This window comes from Spermophilus citellus (assembly GCF_964194105.1).
Source record: "Spermophilus citellus genome assembly, chromosome: 1".
Taxonomy (NCBI): domain Eukaryota; kingdom Metazoa; phylum Chordata; class Mammalia; order Rodentia; family Sciuridae; genus Spermophilus; species Spermophilus citellus.
The window spans coordinates 216,782,147-216,808,008 of record NC_138182.1 but is presented as its reverse complement, the minus strand read 5'-3'; positions in this window follow the sequence as shown (position 1 = coordinate 216,808,008).

Here is a 25,862-nt window from a genome sequence, read left to right as displayed (position 1 = left end):
ATTATCAAGCAAATAATCCCTTTTTTACCCAAGTAGAAAAAAAATGTTAGATGATTAAGGAAAATTTAGAGGAATTCTCTATAAACTTTTGCAATGGTGTACTGAACTGTCAAACAAAAGCAAACTGTCTTTCAAAATTGTTTAAAATATTCAGAACAACAACTTATTTTAGGTTCTTTGTATATTTACCTGCTGTAAAACAAAAATTCATAATAATATATATTCCCTAAGCACAATTCAGGAAAACCTGAATCATTTTAATACATACCAGAAAGAATAAGATAATCTTAAAGCATACTCATTAATATTACAATCTACTATGATATCTATAATTATGTCTCTGCCACATGGCATGTGCTAAGTGAACATTTGCAGGTTCACTGAATGATATAGAATACTTTACAAATAATTGGTATCATATTTGTACTTTTAACACTGGAATTCAGTATGATCTATAATATTTTGGTATCATTTTCCTCTGGACAAAATATCTATGATATTAAACATTTCCTCCAATATGTACTGGCACTTTCTGCTGTAAAATAACACTTTACCCTCAAACAAGGAATTTCTTATTTAGAACTGAGATCCAATAGCTAAACTGTGGAACCAACCTAGATGTCCTTCAATAGATGAATGGATAAAAATAAATGTGGCATATATACACAATGGAATATTACTCGGCAATACAAGAGAATAAAATCATGGCATTTGCAGGTAAATGAATGGAGTTAGAGAAGATAATGCTAAGTGAAGTTAGCCAATCCCAGAAAACCAAATGCCAAGTGTTTTCTTTGATGTAAAGAGGCTGATTCATCGGGGATAGGGAGTGGGAGCATGGGAGGAATAGACAGACTCTAGATAGGGCAGAGGGTTGGAGGGGAAGAGACGAGGCATGGGGTAATTAATGATGGTGGAATATGATGATCATTGTTATCCAAAGTACATATATGAAGACATGAATTGGTATAAATATACTATGTATACAACCAGAGATATGAAAAATTGTGTAATAAGAATTGTAATGCATTCTGCTGTCATATACAAATAAAATAAATAAAACTGAGATCCATTAATATTTTTGTCTCATGAATATATGATAGTTTTATTTTCCATCTTAACTTCCAGAGTCTCTTTGATTTGTTAATTCAAATGCTTTCTTTAAAAAATTTTTTCCAGCAAAACACAAAACATTGTGTTTTGTATGTTTTCAAGACATACAACATGTTGAAAAGACATTTCCCAGGTTTATAAATTATTAAAATAAACTTCTCCTTTATTTTCACAATTGTACAATACAAAATACGTATTCCTGAATCTATTGATTTTTAATTAATTTAAATTTGGACAATAAATATCCAGTAGCTCTGACCTTAAAATAAAATGTACCTCCACCTCAGCATCATAGACAAAATTGTCTTCCTTATTTTTGCAAACTGTCAACTTCAAAGACCATTTGGTGGAATAGAGGAAGTATGCCAGATGAAGTATATCACTTGTCTGGGTTATTGGACAAAAACTGAAATCCTACTAACTAAGTCTAAGAAATAAAACGCAAACTCACTACAGTGACTCATCTTTTATCAACTTATCAATGTAGGAGTTAAGAGTCAAGGAATGCTTCATAATAAAAATCTGGCTTCATACACTGCTCTTCCTAAAATTTGACAAGTTCCCTTTTCTCTGTTTGCTCCATTTTCCTTTTTCATGAAATAATGAAGATAATAGTTATTAGATATGAGTATCTACTTATGATCTTCTAAGCACCAACAATTGTGATATAGCAATCAATGAGCAAGAGATGGTAAGTTGTATTCTGTTTACTACAATATATTCTCCTTCCAGCACTGTTGAAGTCAGGCATGGCCAATTGACATTCATTGTTCAATGAAATGTGAGTGGAAGTGACATGTGTCACTTCTCCATAGAAGGCTTAAGTTCAAGAGAGCAATTCATCACATTTGCCTCCCTCAAGCATCTGTGACCATGGAGGCCTGTCTTGAGATGAAATCTCTAATCCTGGAATCCTGTGTGATATAGAAATGCCACAAGATTCGTGATGTACATATTATACTACAAAAAAAATAAACTTTATTGTTTCAAGCCTTTGAGAGTTGAAGTTGTTTGTTACTGTAGCAAAATGTAGTCTGTTTTATTAAAACAAAGATACATGTCCTTGAGGAGTACATATTCTGGTAGAAAAGGCAGAAAACCGGAAAATAAAACATAATACCTAAAGAGAATATCTGGTATGATACCCGATAATGAACACTGTGGAAAAAGAACAAGTACTAAAAGATGAAAAGAAGCAGGGAGGAAGCAGCTTGCAGAACTGAATAGAGAAACCAAGTAGTTAATAAACTTTGAACACTAGAAAAGGGTCAAGTACGTGTTAATCACTCAATAAAAGTCATAGATTTTTATTTTATGTTATCTAAATTCAATCTGATGCATCTGCTGACTACATAGTTCTGATGTTTACCTTTCTTTCTTCCCATTGCTGCTTCTAAAACTAAGGCAAAACCTCCCATGCTATTTGAGAAGTTAGAATTATATTCTCACCGTTCAGAAACTTCCCTATTTAGCTTCAGGGCATACAAATCTTATTAATATTGGGTCTTACGGCACCAGTGCTATAACACCTGAGCTATAAGAAGAATTATTTTTAATATCACTGAGAAAACCCAGGTGCAGCATGCTTGTTAATTCACACCACACATTTATCTGTTTGGCAGATACAGCTTGCAAGGAAACTTGGCATGTTTTAACACTGCCATAGTGCACCCTTGCTCACCCAGCTGTCATGGGAAATTCTGCATGCAAAGGCAAAAACAGTGAAAGAGAAAGGATATTGCCTAAGTGAAGCTCTTTTTCTCATTTTACCTAAGCTTGAATTGGAGAGGTTCTGCAATAAATGTGATTATCTTCAAAATGATATTTTAAAGGGAAAATTCAATTTTATGAATGTATTAAAGGAATCATTTCCATTAAGAAAATGATACAAAAAAAGAAATCACTTTTCAGTATTGAAAATAGACTTTTTTTTAATTTAAAGACTTCAAACTGGAGCTCCCTGCCCTAAGTTTTATCGATGTTTAGCATAATGTTTAGCACAATATTTAGCACTTCTTAGAAAATCTGTTAAACTATTCTACTTCCTAACAACATAAGATATGAAAATGTGTTTCCTATGAGTCCTTGATTCAGAGAACAAAAATAACTCTAAAGGTAAAACAAAAGCTTTGAACTTGTATTTCTGAAGGCTTCTAACACTGGTGTTATTTTTAATAGATCATAGTAACAATAGGGTAGTTACAACACATTATAGAGTAACAATAGGAAATACCTATATGCTTATCCATTAAAAATAAAATTTTCCCAGGGCTGGGGATGTGGCTCAAAAAATATTTAAAAAAAAATAAAATCTTCCCCAAAGTAATGCATAAGATATGAAATAAAAATTCAGAGTCTCACTGTCTAGAAATATAACATATCTTTTCAGTTTTCTTCTATTATGTAGCAGGAAATACCATTTTGTTTCATATTTTTACTTTCTAAAGGTAAAATATAACAGTGCCAGGAAAAATAAAATGAGAATGGCCACTTTAATTTTCCTTACTTCCCAGCAATCTCTTTTTACTTAAATTTCACCAAGCAAATAAAGAATAAATGTATCAAGTAGGGGGTCATGTTAGTCATTCAAGTGATCTTTCCAACTTGTTCATAAGCATGACTCAGAATGATCACAGCCATACATTTAGGAGTTTTTCCACGTAAATTTATTTACATACTTATTGCTCCATTTCATTGTAAAATATTTACTTGATAGGTTATTAAATAGGTTATTAAAAAGTCTTCAAGAGGAATTTGAGCAAGTTGTTCATTTCATTCCTGCCCTGATCCAATTATTTATTGCCAATTAATCATGCATTATTTCAGAAGCAAATAAACAAAATAACAGGTTTCTGTCATAGTGGAAATTCCATTCTAGAAAGTGGGAGATAGAAAATAAACAAATAACCAAAATCACTCCAAATAGAAATGGGCATGAGAGTAAAATATAATAGAATAATGCACTAGAGTAGGCTCATTGGTAGAAGCAGACTGAGACAGCAGACAGGAGAAGCCTTCTCAGAAGACAGTGGGTGGAAGACTGAGCTGAAACCCAAATGACAAAAACAATGGAGATTACCAAAATCTGTGGACATACTCTCCTCTTTGGTGAATAGCTGATTAATAAACTGAGGAGCAACAGGCCAATGTGACCAGAGTGTGCTACAACAGAACAGTGATAGTTGAATGAGGGAGAGAGAAAGACCAGTATGGTGACTGAAAAGGTGACTGAAAAATAGAGATAGTAATATTTTATTTCTTAGTCTGTTGCTGGTTACACAGATGTGCTCAATCTGAATACTTTGTAAGCTGCAAATTCATGTACATTTCCTATAATAATAGTGTACTAAGATAAACACATTTGAAACAAGATAAAGTAAAATAAATTTAGTTTCAAAAAGTATTTAAAATAAACAGTTGCAAGACCAACCATCACACTCTACATTTCAGAGACGCAACACAGAAAGAAGAATCCACAAAATGGACTGAGAAGGTGCAGCTGCCACCCATGCAATTTGAAGAATACTAAGAGGATTTGGGACCAGGTGATCAATTGTGGTAGTTGCTGCTCAAAGATAACAAATATGAGGACAGAAAAGTGATCATCATTGAACACCCAACCTTCCTTCCTTTGCTAAATGTAATGTTTTGAATCACTGTGGTTTTTAATCTGATTCACTTGTACCTGTGTATCACTCTACAAAAGCTCTTTGGCAATGGAGTTTATGATAAACCCACAATAAGTTGAAAAATATAATTAAGTCAAAAATGTATTTAATATACTAATTAATAAAATGGTAAGTGCATTTAATAAACCAATTAAATATCATAGCTTAGCAAACCTGTACACTGGGTAGGTTATCATTTGTTTACCCTCCTGGTGATGTAACTGACCGGGAGTTGTGGTTCACTGCTACTGCTCAGTTTGCAAGAGGGTATCACAGCTTAGGTGAAGATCAAAATTCAAAATTTGAAATACAATTTTTCCTCAGTGTATATCATTGAGTTAAAAAAAATCATGTCAAAGGAGGGTGTGATGGCCCACTTCTGTAATTCTAACATCTTGGGAGGCTGAGGCAAGAGGATTGCAAGTTTGAGACTACCCTGGACAACATAGATAGATCCTGTCTAACAATTAAAAATAAAAGTGGCTGGGGATACACCTCCATAGTAGGGAGTCCCTGGGTTCAATCCTCAGTACCAAAAAAAAAAAAAAAAAAAAAAAAAGAAAGAAAGAAAAGAAAAATTACAAGTCCAGCCATTCTAAGTCAAGGATTATCTATATTATAAGTTATTTGTGATACAATAGGGCAACAAAAAGTAAATCATAATTTCAAGTTTGAAATTAATTTTTTCAATCTCAAAATTTAAACAACAGAAAACCCCTAAATGTTCATTCCCCTGATTCCAAATGAAGACTGCCACAAAATTAAATTATGATATTAAATGATGCCATGAAATACAATTATTTATTGCTAATAATTCCTTCAGTAAAATAGACAATTTCATATTTTGAGTGTGAAAAAATCTGAAGTAGAAGATGAATTATGTGGTGCCCTAATTTCGAATGCAAAGAACTTGTGGAGATAATAAATATTTTTTAATTTTAAACTGCTAAGTTTTGGGTGTAATTTATCACATGGTATTTGAGAAATATTTTTCAAAGCTAAAATATTAGAAGAGAGTTTTTCTTTTTACATTTATGAACTATTTTAGACAGAAATTAAAAATAGAAAAAAATATATTTTATAATATTTAAAAAGTATAGCCCCATGGAATAATTTTGGCAATGTCTCCATAAATGTTTAATTTTCTATTTATGTATAGAAAAGAAAATTTACTAATAAAGTATCCTTACACATTATTTTTAATTTTCATTGTTAAATTTTTATTGGTACATTATAATTTTATATAATAGTGGAAATCATTCCACATATTTATACATACATACAATATAACAGCATAATTTGTTCAGTTTCATTCAATTATTCTTTCTATATTTTAATTTTTTTCCTTCTTTTTAGTGATGGTAGTGTGCATTTATTTAAGTAATGTCATCTCTCTAGAAAACACACATATGTAACTCCTAAATGATTGTTCAAATGTGCTAAAGATATGTGTGTTTTGAAAAGCATGAGAGCAGGTAATAATACATACTATAAAAACTGAGAGGGGGCAAATAACACACACACAAACACAAACACACATACACACGTGCGTGCACACACACGCACACACACACATACTCTTCAGCTCAAGTCATGTTTCCTAACTTAAATATCCCACATTTAGATGACTCCTTCCTGATGGAGATCTGGAAATGGATTGTTATTAACTGACCGAATAGATGAAATGAATTTACTTGGATTAATAGGATGGAAAGTGAGCACCCCAGTGTTTGTAGTGTGGCATATCCTGATCTTTTGAAGGAAAGTGCTTTAGCCCTTTAGGTCCAAATTCAATTTCCTATCTTGAAAAGGAGAAACCACTTCTGAGGACACAAATCCATTCCTATCTTGAAATTTAGACACTTTGCAGTTTTCAAAATCCCTGGAACAAAAATGTCATATCTCTGATAGAAATTCTAAGTTCTTAAAAAGTGATATTTAAGGAAGTCACTCAAAATGCCATTCTGATGTTTACTTTACTCTGCATGTGTATGCACAGCAACTGTATATAAAATTTTCACATAAAATCGTCTGCAATATACATTTATTTGTAAATTCTGTAAACATCTCAAATATAGAGTGAATATGAGTTCTAATTAAATTGATTTTTAAACTCAGAAACAAATGAATTGCATACACAGAATCTTTCTCTGCACAGCCAAGGAAAGATCATTTCTCCCCTTCATTTTTAAGTTAATGAAATCAACATACCTACTGATAGCAATATTAGCAGATGAAGCACAGCCTGTGTAAAAAAAAAAGAAAAAGAAAAAGAAAAAGAAAAGATGTGAGTCAATTAGAAGCCAAGATTAGAGGGGCTAGCTTTTGTCAGTTCCTTCTTTCTTCATATAGGTAGACACTGTTTTATTGGTAAGAGCAGAATGACTGGATATATTTTTCTTAGGTAGGTTTATCTGTCCTAAAAATGATTTATTCTGTGGATTTGGAGAGGGTTCTTGATTTAAAGTAATGACTTTGAATCTGGAACTCCATGGTAAAAACAAGGAAAAGAAGACAAATGAGAGAGACAGATTTAGATGAGTTTTAAGTGTTCAGGAAATTACCTTAAACATGGAGGGTCAAGATTGGAGAGCAGAGAGGCTTCAAGACAATTCCAAATGGGAAAAAAAATCAAGAGACCAGATCACTGCATTTGGCAGGAGAACCCTTGCTCAGGATGTTGCCACAGATCATTATTTATAGTTGCAACTTCAACAACTGAATACTGACTATGTCCTGATACTGGTTTGATCAGCTCCACACAGCAAACCCTGATTGGTAATATCAAATTCATGGAACATAAGTTACACACCAACATCTTAACTGCAAGGGCCAGGAGAATAAATGGAGAATGTCTGCCTCTTCTGCTTTCAAATTTAGGAAATATCATGAGACTACACATACTGAGACTCCCCCAATGTGGATAATAGAAAATATTATGTGGACGGTCAAACAAAGCAAAACAAACCAACTATCAAATGAGAAGTAGCATATGTCTTCTCACACATTTAATAAGAATGTGATTTTGTGAAGGACTATTCTAATATCTGTTTCTGTTAATAGAAGAATCTTACCACAGGATTGATATGCAGTGATCAATCTTATTAGGTAAGTGGATAAACAACTATTTAACAATGTTTCTCATTTTAAATAATGAAATGCTACACATACCTGCTCTTAAGGGGAGAACTTAGAGTTAAGTTCTAGGTGTTAGGTGGCATCTTCCACACATGTGGTCTAATTATTTTTTACCTTCTGTGCTTGTTAAGTTGATTTTAATTGCTTAACACCTAAATATGTTGCTACTAAAAGATTTTTTTCTCTATCTTTTCCACTTTTTATTCATATATACCACTCATTTCCACATGCTCTTCTGGGCTTCTATTTGTCCACTGTATTCATCTCTCTTCCTTTCTCCTCTAAGACACTGGCAGTAAAATTTTAAATAGTTCAAGAACAAGAGAACTTCTTCTGCTCTTTTCTACCAAAGCAAATTTTGTATCTATACCCATAAAATGAAAATAATGGTATCTTCTATATAAAGGCAGAGGCTAATTTTTTTGTAAGAGCAGGGTGACTGGTTATAACAGATTTTTTTGACAGGTAAGCTCACCCTTCCTAAAAAGGAATCATGCCTTTGCCCCCACAGAAACAAATCCCTTAAAGGGCCAAGAGATGATTCTTACTAGGAATGGGGAAGTACGGGGTGGATAAAACATGAAGAACAAGCCCCACAGCAGCTTCTTGTTCCTGTTTTTCACATTGAGCTGATTATGTGTTTAGTTTTGCCTCAGGACAACCATATTTCACAGGAAATTACAGTCTGCCTTAAAATTCCTCAGAGTAATAGCAAGAAATCGCAATCATTCATTGATCAATGGACAGCAAATATTTAACTTCAGAAAAAAGTCAAAGCTAAATTAAGATCTAACTAACTCCATTCAGAACTTTCGTCTGAAAAAATTTAGCAGCCTACACATTCATGACTGGATTCATGGAGCACATTCAAATAATGGAGACCTTTTTCTCAGAGATATTATTCTCCAAGGACTCTGATAAACTTCCAGCAGATTTGTGTTTCTTTGGAGATGCCTGCTGAAGAGTTTCATTCTCTGCGGTAGAGGAGGAAATCCTGCCAAATTTTGATAAAGTTCACAATAAAGATTTTAGATTTCAATCTTGTTTTAGCATTCATGGGTCAAAACTTAAAAAAAAATCAATATCAACTCTACTTTCAAAATAAACAAATTATTCCATTTTGAGATTAGCTACTACGTAAAAAATTTTATTTTTCATTTTCAGCAGTGGTAGAAGTTGACATCTTCTTGCCCAGCAGCTAAGATACAGCACAGATGAATATAGAGAAAAATTCTATCTTCTGAGAAGGAAAAAAAAGGTTAAAATAAGGGGTGAAAGTGATTAAAAAATAGTGTAAGTAAGAAAGGAGAAAACCTATGAAAGAGAAAAATAGTTATAATCCATTATCTGAAAATACAATTAAAATGGAGCTAATAATGTGTAATTATCAAAAGGTCAAAATGATATTTTTCTTCATACAAAAGGTGTAAAGCTATTAAAGTCTAACATATGACCAGGGTGAACAATCTAAGATCATCAAGAAAGATCTACCTATAAAACCCGTTTGAATACAACTCTGGTGAGTTATCATCTGCTCTAAATGCTAAGCCCCTGAAAAATAAACAATAACTAGCATTTTTTTGTTTACACATAAACATAGGAACAGACAATAAAAACCCAGAAAGGCCAAATAACTTTTCTATAAAACACACCTTATATGAAGGTTTTCATTTCAGCCTTGACAAGGATTTTGCATTTATAACCCAAAAGGATAGAATATGCTTACTTCCAAGCAGGTGGCTCAGAAAAGCTATTTGAATGACAGCAAAGACAAATTTTCTAGTCATCTCTGGAGAGGTAATACCTGATTAATAACAAAGCAAATACATGCCATAAAGGGACTGTGACTGAGAAGAAAAAAAAATAGATGTTCCCATTCACTCTCTTTTCATAGCAAGACTAAAGAAAAACATCTCCTTTACTCAAAATCCAAAGAGAGAAATTTATCTCAGTGATACAGATGCTTATCTATTACATTTCAGGGTCCACCACATGAACCCTTGAGAATTTAAACAGCCTTCAAGATGTGGATTTAGAAGTCTTATGAGAGCAATGGAATTCTTCAGCATGTGTTCCTGTGTATACAAGTTAACTTCCAAAGTCGATTTTGTAAGTAGTTTCCATCCTTCCACTACTTCCTCACAGACTAGGGAGTCATATAAAAAGGTATACTTCAAAGAATCAAGTCAAATCTAATTTCAGGAATATGTGATTTCTTAAAATTCAGTGATGCTTACTTTAACAAGTCTATGTAAGCCACAGGAGAAAATTCTCACATTGCTTTCTGCAAATGTATCAACTGTTTACTTTTAATTACAGGAATGTTTTTGCAATTTTCTCTAAGAACAAAACAAAGGACACTTCTTTCCTGAAATTAATTTTATTGTTTAAGTTACTTTACATAAAAATTGCCTTTTCTGTAATACAGTTCTATGAATTTTAATACATTCATAGATTGGTGTATCCACAATCATAATTAGAGTACCAAAATACTTGACCATCTTCTTTTTTTTTTAATTTTCTTTTTTTTTATTGGTTGTTCAAAACATTACAAAGCTCTTGACATATCATGTTTCATACATTAGATTCAAGTTGGTTATGAACTCCCAATTTTACCCCATATACAGATTGCAGAATCACATCGGTTACACATCCACATTTTTACATAATGCCCTATTAGTAATTGTTGTATTTTGCTACCTTTCCTATCCCCTACTATCCCCCCTCCCCTCCCCTCCCATCTTCTCTCTCTACCCCATCTACTGTAATTCATTTCTCTCCTTGTTTATTTTCCCGTTCCCCTCACAACCTCTTATGTGAAATTTTGTATAACAATGAGGGTCTCCCTCCATTACCATGCAATTTCCCTTTTCTCTCCCTTTCCCTCCCACTTAATGTATCTGTTTAATGTTGATCTTTTCTTCCTGCTCTTCCTCCCTGCTCTGTTCTTAGTTGTTCTCATTATATCAAAGAAGACATTTGGTATTTGTTTTTTAGGGATTGGCTAGCTTCACTAAGCATAATCTGCTCTAGTGCCATCCATTTCCCTGCAAATTCCATGATTTTGTCATTTTTTAGTGCTGCGTAATATTCCATGGTGTATAAATGCCACATTTTTTTTTTATCCATTCATCTATTGAAGGGCATCTGGGTTGGTTCCACAGTCTAGCAATTGTGAATTGTGCTGCTATGAACATTGATGTGGCAGTATCCCTGTAGTACGCACTTTTAAGGTCTTCAGGGAATAGTCCGAGAAGGGCAATAGCTGGGTCGAATGGTGGTTCCATTCCCAGCTTTCCCAGGAATCTCCATACTGCTTTCCAAATTGGCCGCACCAGTTTGCAGCCCCACCAGCAATGTGCAAGAGTACCCTTTTCCCCACATCCTCGCCAGCACTTGTTGTTGTTGGACTTCATAATGGCTGCCAATCTTACTGGAGTGAGATGGTATCTTAGGGTGGTTTTGATTTGCATTTCTCTGACTGCTAGAGATGGTGAGCATTTTTTCATGTACTTATTGATTGATTGTATGTCCTCCAAAACCCTAAAAAGAGAAGTAGAAAAAGATCTTAGAGATGGAAAAATATAAACTGTTCATGGATAGGCAGAACTAACATCATCAAAATGGCGATATTACCAAAAGTTCTCTATAGGTTTAATGCAATCCCAATCAAAATCCCAACGGCATTTCTTGTAGAAATAGATAAAGAAACCATGAAATTCATATGGAAAAATAAAAGACCCAGAATAGCAAAAGCAATTCTAAGCAGGAAGCGTGAATCAGGTGGTATAGCGATACCAGACTTCAAACTATACTACAGAGCAATAGTAACAAAAACAGCATGGTACTGGTACCAAAACAGGTGGGTGGACCAATGGTACAGAATAGAGGACACAGAAACCAATCCACAAAACTACAACTATCTTATATTTGATAAAGGAGCTAAAAGCATGCAATGGAGGAAGGATAGCATCTTCAACAAATGGTGCTGGGAAAACTGGAAATCTATATGCAACAAAATGAAAGTGAATCCCCTCCTCTCGCCATGCACAAAAGTTAACTCAAAGTGGATCAAGGAGCTAGATATCAAATCAGAGACTCTACGTTTGATAGAAGAAAAAGTTGGCTCTGATCTACATATTGTGGGGTCGGGCTCCAAATTCCTTAATAGGACACCCATAGCACAAGAGTTAACAACAAGAATCAACAAATGGGACTTACTCAAACTAAAAAGTTTTTTCTCAGCAAGAGAAACAATAAGAGAGGTTAATAGGGAGCCTACATCATGGGAACAAATTTTTACTCCTCACACTTCAGATAGAGCCCAAATATCCAGAGTATACAAAGAACTCAAAAAATTAAACAATAAGAAAACAAATAACCCAATCAACAAATGGGCCAAGGACCTGAACAGACACTTCTCAGAGGAGGACTTGACCATCTTCAAAACGCTCACATTAATCCTATGTAGTCATTTCTTCCTTTCATCTTTACCCCTGTCAATCTTCCTTCCATTTTTACTCCTTTGTCTGTTCTCCTTCATTAGCTGTACATTTCCAAGAATGTTTAATAAATACAATCTTACAATATCTGAGACTGGCTTTTTGGGTACTTATGATGCTTTGAAATTCATTCAGGTTAGTGCATTTGTCAATGATTTATCCTTTTAATTGATTTGTAGCAAGTTCCAGTTTGTTTACTTATTTACCAATTGAAAGGTGTTTAAGTTTTTTTTTTTTTCACTTTGGAGTGACTAGGAGTACAACTACAATAAAGATTTATATTCAGTTTTATGAAATAATAACTTCATTTCTCTATGGTAAGTACTCATGGGTAAAATTGCTAGGAAATTTGTAAGTTTAACTTTATAAAAAGCTGCAAAACTATTTTCCAGAGTGGGTACATTAGTTTTAAATTTTCACCAGCAATGCTTATAAGTTCCAACTTCATTGACCCTTGGTGTTTGTTTCAGTTTTTATTTTTGTTTTTGTTTTTTTTCTTTGACTACAGAACCTGACAAGAACAACTTAGAAGAGAAAAGGTTGATTTTTGGCTCACAGTTTCAGAGGTTCAGTTCATCTTCAGTAGACACCATAGCTGTGGGCCCAGGTAGAAGAGCATGGTGAAGGAAAGCCTCACAGGACATGTTAACCAGTCAGCAAAGAGAAAGCTACACTCAACAGGGAGAGAATATAAAACCCAAAGGCCCTCCTCAGTCACTTATGTCCAGTCATACCCTCTCTGCCCACCATTACCACCCAGTTAACTCATATCCCCTAAGGTTACAATTCTCATAACTAGTACTTTACCTCTTCTTGCATTGTCTCATACATGACTTTTTGGAAAGTATATCCTATCTAAACCATCTCATTCCACCCCTAGCCCCTGAAAACTCATTCTCCACTCAGAAAGCGAAATACATTTTTTCCATTTTTAAGATTCCCCATAGTTGTAATAGTTCCAGTGTTACCCAAAAATACAAATCCAAAATCTCACCTGAAACTCAAGGCCAACCCATTAATATTTTCTCCTGTGAAGACCATATATCCAATATATAATGGTACAGAATAAATATTTACTTTCCATAAGGGATAAATAGGACCATAGAAAGAAAGGAAGGATGGGCCAAAGCAAAACTGAAATCCAGCAGGGCAAACAAGTTCTATAGTTCCATGGCCAACATTTGGGCCAGATGACATCATGGTGTTCCCTCCAAAGGGCTTGTATAGCTCTGCCCCTGTGGCCTAGCTGGTTGCAGCCCACATGACCTCTTTCTTGGCTTGGTACTCAATTCCTGCATTTTTCCTTAGCAGACATTCCACTTTATTGACATCTCTTAATCTCAGAGGTCTTTACTAAAGCTTTGGCCTCCTCACATCTTCATACATAACTCTCTTTGGAGCTGCCTGCAGGGATTCCAACCCTGCTACAATTTTTCTAGCCTCAAAGGTCTTCTTTTGAAATATCGGTGGAAACCTCTATGACAACCTGCTATGGTTTGCATGTGAGATGTCCCCTAAATGCTCATATGTGAGAAAATGCAAAAAGGTTCAAAGGAGAAATTATTGGGCTGTGAGAGTCTTAACCCAATCAGTGAATTAATTCTCTGATAGGGATTAATTGAGTGGTAATTAAAGAGGTAGGGTATAGCTGGAGGAGGTGAAAATTGGGGGTATGGCTTTGGGGTATATATATATATATATCTGTATATGGCAGGTGTAGTCTTCTCTCTCTCTCTCTTCCTCCCTCCATTCCTCCCTCCCTCCCTCCCTCTCTCCTTTCTGATCAACATGTGAGATATTTTCCTCTGCCAGGATGTTCTGCCTCACTTGGAGCTCTGAGGAATGGAGCCAGCCTTCTATGGACTAAGACCTCTGAAACCGTGACACCCCCCCCCCCCCCGCAAATAAACTTTTCCTCCTCTACAGTTGTTCTGGTAGGGTCTTTCAGTCACAGCAGTGAAAAAGTTGACTAAAACACACCCTAACTCCAGCATCCTGTAGTCCTGCACAACCAGACCAAGGTGGTTCATGCCAAGGTCTGCACCATATTGAGCAGTAGCCAAGCCCCAAGGTACCATGACTATAATAGCCTTTGAATGTATAAGTGACTGGAGAACAATGAAACCACTTCCTAGGCCTCCTGTGCAAGCAAAGTGCCCCACTGGTCTCTTCTGAAAGGAATTTTTACTTTTACACCTTTGAACCTACTATGGGCATGACTTGCCAATTCTTGATTGCCATCTCTCCTGTTGGCATTATGTAAAGTACTTAACTTCCCTTTAGTCATTATAATCTCTTTAACAACCACAACTTCCTTCACACCAGTTTTACTTGCACTTTTCCAGCCAAGCTACAAGATTTTCAAATCTTTTGCTCTGCTTTCTACTTATGATTATAATAGTAAGTTTGTTTAAAAGCCACCAGCAATTTCCATTCCACTGCCTGAAAGCTATGCTCCTTGAAATTTCCTCTGCTACATTCAGACTCACAGAAAATCTTAGGACACAGGCAAAATGTAGAAAACATTTTTACCAGAATGAAACGTGAGTGGCCTCTAGTAAAATTTCCAATAGAGTCCTTCCTCTGAAAACTCACTAACCCAGTCTTTACTGTCCACAGTCTTACTGGAATTCTGGTCTTCTAGGCTTTCACCAGAATCACCCACTAAGCTCACTTATGACATTATAAAGATTTTTTTCAATTTTCATCTCTAAACTTCAAAATCCCTCCTACAAACTAGTAACAAAGACTTCTGAACTACATAGTCACAGCAACTTCCTTACTTCTTAGTACCAATTTCTGGTTGAATCAGCTTTTCATTTCTGTGAACACAAGACCTAACAAGAAAAACTCAAAGGAGGAAATGTTTATTTTGGCTCATGGTTTCATAGATTTAGTCCATCATCAGCTCACAGCATAGCAAAACACAATGGCAGAAGCACGTGGCAGAGGAAAGTAGTTTGAACATGGCAACCAAGAAGCAGAGAAAGAATTCTGCTCACCTGGGGCAAAATATAAACTCCAAAGTGATTCCCCCCAGTGACCTACTTCTTCCAGCCACACCCTACATGCCAGTTAATTAACTACCAATTATCAGTATCAGTGAATAAATCTACTAATTAAATTACAGCTTTCACAATCCAAACATTTCACCTCTGAACTTTCTGTGTTGTCTCATACTTAAGCTTTTGGGTTACATTATATATATATATATATATATATATATATATATATATATATATATATATATATGATAGCATTATTAGAAATTTTCATTTTTGGCCATTCAAGTACATATGTACTGGTATTAGTCTTAATTTGCAACTCCTTAACAAATAAATTATATTTAAATTTCTTAATGTTATTATATGTCAAGCTTATATCATCTTTGGCAAAGAATCTGTTCAAGTGTTTGCCCATTCTTATATTATATTGTTATATTTTTATTGTTGAATTTTTACATTTTTTAATATATTCTCTATATAATACATTACCAGATACGTGATTGACAATATTTTACTTAGTCTAGGGTTGATATTTCATTATATTAATTGTTAATTGTTAAAAACTTTGTTTTAACATTTTTATTGTCTATTGGTTATTCATCTATTATATATGTGTATATACATATAAATATGTATATATGATTTTCTGACTTCTAGCTTAATCTGCTAATATTCCCTTATTACTAATGTTCTAAGTTTCCTTCTAATATCATTTGCCTTTTGTTTTCAGAACTTCATTTCAAAAATTTTTAAGAGCGGGTATTCTGATAATTAATTCTCTTAGTTTTCCTTGATCTGCAGATGTCTTTAAGTCACTTTCTTTCTGGGTGAATATTTTCACTGGACTTAGAATTCCAAGTTGAGGGTTGTTTTCTTTCAGTCCTTTCAAATTGCAACATTTCCTCTGTCCTCCACAGTATCTGATAAGAAATCCTCAGTCATTTACACTAAATTGTCATCTCCCAAAGGTAATGCACTGACTTTCTCTTGATGGTTTCAAGACATATGTTGTCTTTAGTTTTCACTGATACATGTTATGGTTTGGATATAAGGTATCCACCAAAAGCTTCTGTTAATGCAGGAATGTTCAGACATGAGATGATTGGTTTGTGAGAGATGAAACCTAATCAGTCTAGCCTAATTTGAGTGGACTAACTGGGTGGTGACTGTAGGCAGGTGTGACATGGATGGAGGAGGGGATCAGTGGAGATGTCATTTCCTCATAGTCCCTTCCCATGCTTTCTCTCTCTGCTTCCTTATTGCCATTAGGAGACAGCTTCCTTCCACCATGCCCTTTCCCCATAATGTGCTGCTTCACATTGGGCCCAGAGTAGTGGAGTTGACTGACTATGGACTGAGACCATTGAAACTGTGATGCCCAAATTAACTTTTTCTCCTCTAAGACGTTCTTGTAAAATACTTTGGTCATAGAAATGGAAAAGCTGACAAAAACAATAAGCTTAAGCTTAAATTGTGGAGGGTTCCTTCTATTTGATGTTTACCAATCTTCTTAAATGTGCATGTCTATGTCATTGACCAAGCTTAAAATATTTTCAGCAATTATTTCTTTAAATATTGCCTCACATGGCATGGCTTCCCTTCTCATATCTCCTTTAATGACATGAGTGTTAAAACTTTTGTTTATCCATGTATTCCTAAGTTTTGGTACTCTTTCAATACATTTTCATTCAGATTTGATAATGCTTTTGTTGTGGATTAAATATATGTTTCCCCAACATTGATTTGTTGAAATACTCATTCCCAATGTGATGTGATGACATTAGGAAGTAAAGGTTTTGAGAGGGAATCAGTTTTAGACAAAGTCTTGAGGTGAAGCTTCAATTATGGGCTTATTGCCCTTGTAATCAAGGGAAGTTTCAATTCTTCTGTTGCTTAATAAGTTCAGTGACTCAAGAAATAGAGGGACAGGAGAAGAAAGAGCTTTATTCAGTGGTCAAAGAATAGAGATGTGGGAGCTTTGCTCACAGAACAGCTTATTAACTAAAGGGAAATTAGGAGTTACAGATACAGGATATGAATGACGAAGGATATAGAGATTAATAAAGGGAAGGAATACCCATGTATTTGGGGAATAGGTAGAGATTTTCTAGCCACTCAAGTACCACCTCTTTTTTCTCCTTTTAAAGTCTGTGTTTTCCAGTTATGCCATGACTTAGTCCAATGGCTAAGGCCACAGAGAAAATAGACATGATATGAAGACAGAAATGTCAAGCTTTTTCATCTTGTTCCCATCACCCTATCAGACACCTGCATGCCCCAAGTGAAGAGTCAGCCTTTTCAGCAAAAGCAGACTTCAAGTTCCTAAAACAGTAACCCAGGCAACTGTTCCCATCACAACCCACACAGCAGAGGTGCTTCTATAATAATAAAGCTAGTGGGAAACTAATAACATATTGCTCAGCTCTCTGACCTCCAAAATTAGTGATTTTAACACAACTGAGCACAAGCAATGCTAGAGGGTTTTATTGATTTTTTCTCAATAACACCTTTATAAAAAGAAAAAAGAGATGCCCCCTCCATACACACACAAAGTAAAGATGCAATAGAACGGTATCTATCTGCAAAACATAAAAAGAGCCCACACCAAGAACCAAATCTGAGGTACCTTGATTGTGGACTTGTCAGACTCCAAAACAGGGTGACATAAATGTCTGTTGTTGAAGCCACTTAGTCTATGATATTTTGTTACAGCAGCCAGACTTGACTAAGACAGTATTTAATCTACCTGAAAGTTAACACTTCTTGTCATCTCTGTTTTACTAAGGAGTGTAAATTTTGTTTAGTCATTATATTTCTATTTCTTAGATTTGATTTTCTTTATGCTTCCTATTTGCTGATACTTTGCATCTTTCTGTTCATTTAAACTTAAGTTCACAATTATATATTGAAGCATTTATTTAATAGATACTTGCAATCCTGGTCAGATAATATCAAGATCAAATTCTTCTAGAAAGAGACATCTGTTTGTTCATCCTATGTGAGTTGAATTTTTCTGAGTCTTTCTGAATAATTTTAGATTCTAGGCTATTTTAAAGATCATATTATTAAAATTTAATTTTATAATTTTAGAGAGCTTATTTAGCTATATAAAGAATTATGCCCAGATTTTATATTTGTGTTCATTGAGAAGGATGTGATACTATGCTCTAAATCAAACCCTCTGGAGTATCCTCTATATGTCTTATTTACTTCTTGTTAGTAATAGACTCATTCAAATAACTGATGAAAGTATTTTCTTCAACTGTGTTTTTTCTTTTTCATTATAGGCTTACAAAAACTTAGGTACACCCAAAACTAATTCATTTATGACAATAACATAATACACTAATGTAAAATTACAGAAAATAAAACAAATATTAGCATACACAAAAATTATAGATTTTTGATTATGTGAATTTTCTTTTCAGCATATCACATAAGCATTTTTATTCATACTTAAATAGTGTTTATGGAATTTATGAGCAAGATGACCTAGAAAACTCGGGATATTTTAGTATTAATAATATACAAACTAGACTACTGCATTGAAAATTCAGAAAATTTATTTTTTATTCTTTTCTTAATTGTCTTTCAATGCAGCATTCTATAAAGTCCTAGCAAGATAAAAGGAGTATATAATATCATCTCACACAAACTTCGAATTAAACAGACAAAATCCTTGAGATATAGAATACATCTCTACTTTATCCAAGTGGTTTGAATTGAATTTCTTATTCCACCATGAGGATATTCTGAAATGGGTTCAATTGTTAAAGTGATATGCTCTCAGTTAGCTTCTTGCTGCTACTACTGTCAGTATACTTTTTCCTTTGAAAATAGCAAGCTATATCTTAACTTTAATCAACTGAAAACCCTGCCCATGGGAAACATAGTAAAATCCCTTCACAATCAAAAATAGTATAAATAAATCCATGGCAGGGTTTTGGATTAATTATTTTTACCAATTCAGTAATTACTGTAAGAATGCATTTTGCTAGGGGTAGAATTTTGATTGAATGTTTTAATTATTGAAACATATTGCAATTCAAAACTTCATTTATAACCAGAGAACCCTTTAACCTTTTCCCACATACATGAACGCTTATTCCATTGCTAGACTAGATTCTCTTGGCTTAAGGAAGCAACAATTTTGAGTCTTTAAGTATTTTATTTAAAATAAGTTAGCTTGGTGGAACTCATATTTCATATTTAGGACGTCATGTGCCTGTTCCATTTTCAGACATGAGAATTGTCAGACCAGAGACTCAGCAAGCATCAAGCAAAAGTCAGAACTCAGTCTTAATTCTTGTTCTAGTATTCTTTATATCATAAGGAAATTATTTTGTGAGTCTTCTGTCCTTTGGGGGAAAATGCACAGAAATGCAAGAGTTAGCTAAAGAGTTACATCTGCATTAAATTCCTATGGATGCTATGAGACTCTCTGGATTAGGAATCCCTGCATAAGTAAAATTCAATAGACATCTAGACAGAGAAGAAAGGAAGGAAGGAAGGAAGGAAGGAAGGAAGGAAGGAAGGAAGGAAGGAAGGAAAGAAGGAGGGAGGGAGGGAATGTCCATTTTAAACTAAGGGAAGGAAAGGAGAACTACTGGGGATTGAAATGGAGCAAATCATGTTATATGCATTTATAAAAATGCCAAAGTGAACCCCATTATTATATATACCTATAATGCACTAATAAAAATATTTAAAGTTTGAATGTGAAAATGAAACAATGTTCTGAAATAAAACCTGAAAGAATAATTTGATTGTTTTAAAATGAAGAGATGAGTTCAAAAACCAAAAAATCCACAATTTTGAAAGTAAAGAATAATATGGTAGCAAAAGAGAGAGAGAGAGAGAGAGAGAGAGAGAGAGGAAATATTTAAAAATATACCCAACTCTATATACATGAAGGGCTAACCTAGACTGGTAAGATGTTCCTGGCCTTATTTTCAGAATCTATAGATATATACATTGCAAAAGGGACATTTCAGTTTTAATCGTGCTTCTAAGCTGCTAAGACTGTGGAAATTTTTTACAAAATTGATATAAAACTAGTAGTTAACTACATAGTATTTAAGAATGAAAATTTAGCCTACAAACATAATTTCCAAACATATAAAATATTTTTTCAGAATTTTGTTCATTCTATCATTATTTATTATTATTTCCAGTAGAAGGTTATTAAACACCTACATGTCCACAAATAAGAATTTGTTAAGTGAATTGTGTTATACCCATATTCTGAAATGCTCCTTTATCTATAGAAAGATGAAGAGCATTCATACTGTTATGAGAAAAGATTCAAGATATTCTGTACTGCTAAATGAAATTTTAAGGCATACTACTTTATATATAAAAAGAGAAAAAATAAATTTATATTTACTTGTATATGCAAATAATATTTTTGAAAAGATGTAGATGGAAGTAATGATTATTGTTGCCTACCATAGGGATGAAATTGGGCAGATGGAGCTAAAAGATGAGTAGGTGATTTCTCTGCATCTTTAACCATGCAAATGTATTTCCATTTAAATATGTATTTAAATGACAGATGGATGAATAGATAGATGATTGATAGATAGATAGATAGATAGACAGACAGACAGACTGATAAATGTTAGTAGACTTACCTGTGGGAGAAACCCCACCTAAATAAACTAGATATAGAGGAATTGTACCTGTACAAAACAAAAAGATTACATATTCATCCAAAGAAGAATGAAATAATGTCATTTATAGGAAAATGGATGGAACTGGAAGTCATCATGTTAAGAGAAATAAGTCATATGCAGAAAAGCAAATATTTCATGTTTTGTTTCATTTGTGAAAACAACAACAAAATTATCTGAAGTAGAGGAAAGACTATAAGGAAAGGGGAATAAAGGAGAAGGAGATCAGGCAGATAGAGGGAGAGAAGGGAGGGCAAAGAGGTAAATAGGGAGTATGGATATGAACAAAATAAAATATGTGCATATATGAAAATGTTATCAAGGCCACTAATTTGTACAATTAAAATGTGCTAATAATTATAATATTAAAAGATAACAATATCTTCTGGATATCTCATATGAATAGTATGACACAGATGTTCGTGATTTATAATATATTTGGGGATAGCAAGGATAGAAAAGAAGTAGTGACTAAAATACGTACTGTAAAGGGCACCAGAGCAAGCCCTTTTTCTAACAGCTTGTCCTTTTCTTCAATGATGTTTACCATCTCAAATTTTCCTCTGTTCTCAGACTTTTTCTTTCACTCTGAGCAGGAAGCTTCTATCTCCACACCTTGAGAAATGTATTCAATAGTAGGGGTCATGAATACAAGAGCAGATTTTCCCCAAAAAAATACAAAAATTAAAAAATAAAACATGCAACAAAGAGAGTGGTAGAAATCCAGTCCTTTTGGTTCTCTGCCAGATTTTTAGAGGATCCATTCTCAATAAAGGTGTAGCTGGCTGGTTATACCACAAAGATATACCTGTGGAAACAGCAGTGCTGGGTAGGTCTAGAATTCTTTCAAATTAACAGGAAACATTTAGAATAAGACTGAACAGGTAATACTGAGCATAATAATGCTAACTAAGCAATAAAGCCTCTTTAAACTTTGTTTGTAAAAGAATGCTGGGATCAAAGATATGCTCTGAGATTAATCTGTCAAAGTATGCAATATAAATGGGATGAGAAACATGAGAAGCCAGAAATTTTGCAAGTAAGTGCATAAGAGAAAGCACCACTTTTAGATTCAAAATATATTTTAGCCTTCTAAAAATTAGTGAGGCTGTTTCGCAGTTGCAATACTCACTGCTAAATCTGATTAAATCTCAAAGGCCTCTTTTAAAGGATAGATTAAAGGAAGTGAAGTAAAAAGTTAGGACCAAATGAAAGTACTACAATTTTTCAAAAAATCATTTCCAAAGGGCCATCCAGTTAATTTAAGAAACACTCTGATGCATCTATGGCTAAAACTCTTGATATTTCTTATAAGAAGTGTCATTTCTAAAGTGTAATTGCATAACACATTGCTAAAACAGTAATGAAAGAATTTCAGAACATCCATCAAAGACTTCGAATGTGAAATGAACAGAGTTAGTTTATGAATCCTGGGACTGCAGCATGGACATTAGACAGCACTGCCCTCTGCAGTTAAATGTATTCTACTCACAGAGACATGTAACACTCGTTATAAACCCATGCTTCAAGCCAAACAGATATTTTGTTATCTCATTTATTCTAGTCATCAAAATACCAGAAATACCAAAGTGTCCAGTCTGGATCCCAGCAGAAATAATTACTTATCACGGTCAAAGGTAGCATGAGAAGGAAGTACTGAGAGAACTAATCTGGTTTCATTTGCTGACTCCTGAGTACTGTACTGTATAGTTGACACTTTTATTGGTGAACAAAATTGGCAATATTACTGAATTCTTGTTATTTTTATTCTATGAAAAGATGGAATCAGACAATAAAAAGTTGATAAATAACTAAAGAGTTATGTCTTGATAAGTATCAAAAACCAGTAACAAAAGCAGTTAAGAAAATCACAGATGAATCTCATCAAAGAAGGTAACATAGAAATGGAAACCTGAAGGATATGAGAGACTTAAATTTGTGGTCGGTAGGGAAAAATTAATGGAATGAAATGTGCACATGTCCCGAGACAGGAAAAGAGAATAGCATGTTTCAGGAATGAAAGGAATACGTAATACCATTAAGTATCTAGTCAGTCATGAATGGGTGAGCAGGGAAAAGACAAAGAAGGATGACTGAAAACCACAGGGAATTACACCTGACAGGTAAGCACCTAGAAGATGGGGGCTTGGTATGTTAAAATTCCACCATCCATAATAACACCCTCTTAAAAATTATTAAGATCATACACTCTCCATCAGGTGGCTGGACCCTCCCTTATCACTGAAGCTTATCACAACCTCAATCACCCAAGCAACTAAAACATTAAGACCTTCACAAAGAAAGCTTACTGATGGCTACTCAAAGGGTAATACATTAAGAGGGAAGGAAACTGAGGCAAAAACAGGCAACACAATTTCCTAAAAATCTCCAACTCTGTGAGCACCACACCATCCTTTCTGAGGGGCAGTCCATGCAGTTCCCATGCTGTATGTCAAAAGTCAAAAGATGGACCTGGACATGACTCTGGAAACTTCCTTGACCCCCCAATAAAATTGGAGGGCAGGAAGAGTGGTCTGTCTGTCTCCTCCCTGAGACATCCCATTCTGTCCTTTGAGAAAATCTTCTTTTCCCCTTTCCTATCCCTTCTAATTAATTCAGGCTCGTTACTCTGAACAACATGTCCAGAATCTTTCTGGCATGATTGCAAGAATCAGCTTGCAAAGGGGCTTTCACCCTGCCTCAGCTTCAAGGTGGGCCTACACCCTGCAAAGATACCAGAGAATATTGAGGTAAAAACACAAAGACAACATAGATATGAAAAGCTAAGCAGAGACAGAGGCTAAATATTCTACTTACCTTTAGGTTCTAGTAAGAACATCAAATTTTATTTTAAATGCAATAATACCTTTCTCAAGGACTTTAAGTGAAAAACAACTTTACAGTATTCTTATTGTCTACAACTTAACAATTTAATTTTTAATTTTTATCTTATCTGATATAGAAATACTAGGGAAGATGAAAAGCATGTTTATTTATAACCAGTCAATCCACAGCCTTACACTGATAAATACTGTCCCTGAAATTATGTCACTGCCCTTGCAAAGGAAGATAATTCAATGACTATTTAATTATAAATATGAGACAAAAGTCATAAAAATCGTAGGGGAAACTGGAAATAAAAGGTCTTCACAATAATCTATCACTTCTTGCAAGATGGCAAGGCCATCATGTGCTAGTATATCCGATAGACCTACCCTTAAATTGAAATATCCATAGATGGTAAGCCAATCAATCCTCTGTTATTCTTATGCAATTAGGAGATGGTTTTAACATGAACCAAAAATGCTTCTCATATACTAACAAAAGAAAGGTTCAAAAATCCCACAAATACTTGCAATTCTCCAACAAAGTAGCCCTTTCTCATCCATTTTTGAGGGTAAACAGCAGTTCCATTTCTATAGACTAAGAGGAGGGAAATAGAACTTTCGATTTTTTTTCCCTAAGAAATCCAATTGTTACTCATTTTGAGCCTATTTCCAGCCTTTCTCCTTTAACTGGAAGGAAAGAGATGGAGAATTCTGTTCACTAACTTATTCAGGACCACTATTTGGCAGTTTAAAACAACTCAGCAGTACTATCCATGATACAGCTCCACAGAGAGAGAAATTTGTCCCCCTTAAAAAATGATACACTAAACATTTCTGTTTCTTGCTGCAGCATTAATGAAATTCTTAAGGATGTCTTGAATTGACTTAACTGCCCCAGTACTTTGAAATTATTCAGATTTCTTAGTCCAGGATTTCATAGTTTCCAAGTACCTGGAAGAAATGAAATCATAAAGAGAATATCCACAACTAAGAATTTCTAGCTGCTGACAAAATCCACTGATACAAAAAAACAAATGAGATTAATCTATTGACAATATGCCCTACACTTTATGCACACAATTGTCTATATCACTCCTTACACATCTGTTGTGCTTTTTATTTTTATGTTAATATAAATGGCAGAGCAGCACCATGTACTACTATCTTTCATACAGCAATAGCCTAAAAATGGCTCATGAATATTAAGTTCACTTACCAAACATCAGTATTGGTGTATGTATATTTTAGATTAACCATCCAAGACTCTACATAATGATCAGAATTTAAGTGATAGTTTAGACCTAACAAGCTATCAATACTTGCCCTGAATTACCGTCTTACCAGAAATGGAAATACAGCAATTAGTTAATTTTAGTTTAAAGACTGAATGATTATCTAATGCAATGTAAGAATACTTTTTTTTTTTTTTTTTTTTTTACCAAAATGAGATGGATAAGCCATGAAAATCCTGTTTGGCTTCCCAAATACAACCTGCATTAAGACAGGTTTACATCTTACTTCTGAGATTACTGTCCCAATTTTCAAGGTGATACTTTGTTATTAAAAAAAGGGGGGCTGGGATTGTGGCTCAGTGGTAGAGCTCTCACCTAGCATGGGTGAGACCCAGGTTCGATTCTCAGCACCACATAAAAATAAAGGCATTGTGTTGTGTCCATCTACATCTTAAAAAAAAAAAAAAGTTTTTCCTTCACAGCTTCTGTCACTTTTAAAATCTAAACACCAAGAAAATGGTTTTGTGAAACAAACTTTCTTCATTCTTGTTTTCTCTCCCAACTAAATTATTGTACTTTAATTCTATTTCTGTAACTAATTCTCTTCAGCATTTACAATTCTACAAAGATAATGTCTCAGTTTTATTTCAACTACAGAAATCACTTAATGTACCTTAAGAGAACCAAACAAATAATTGGTTTGG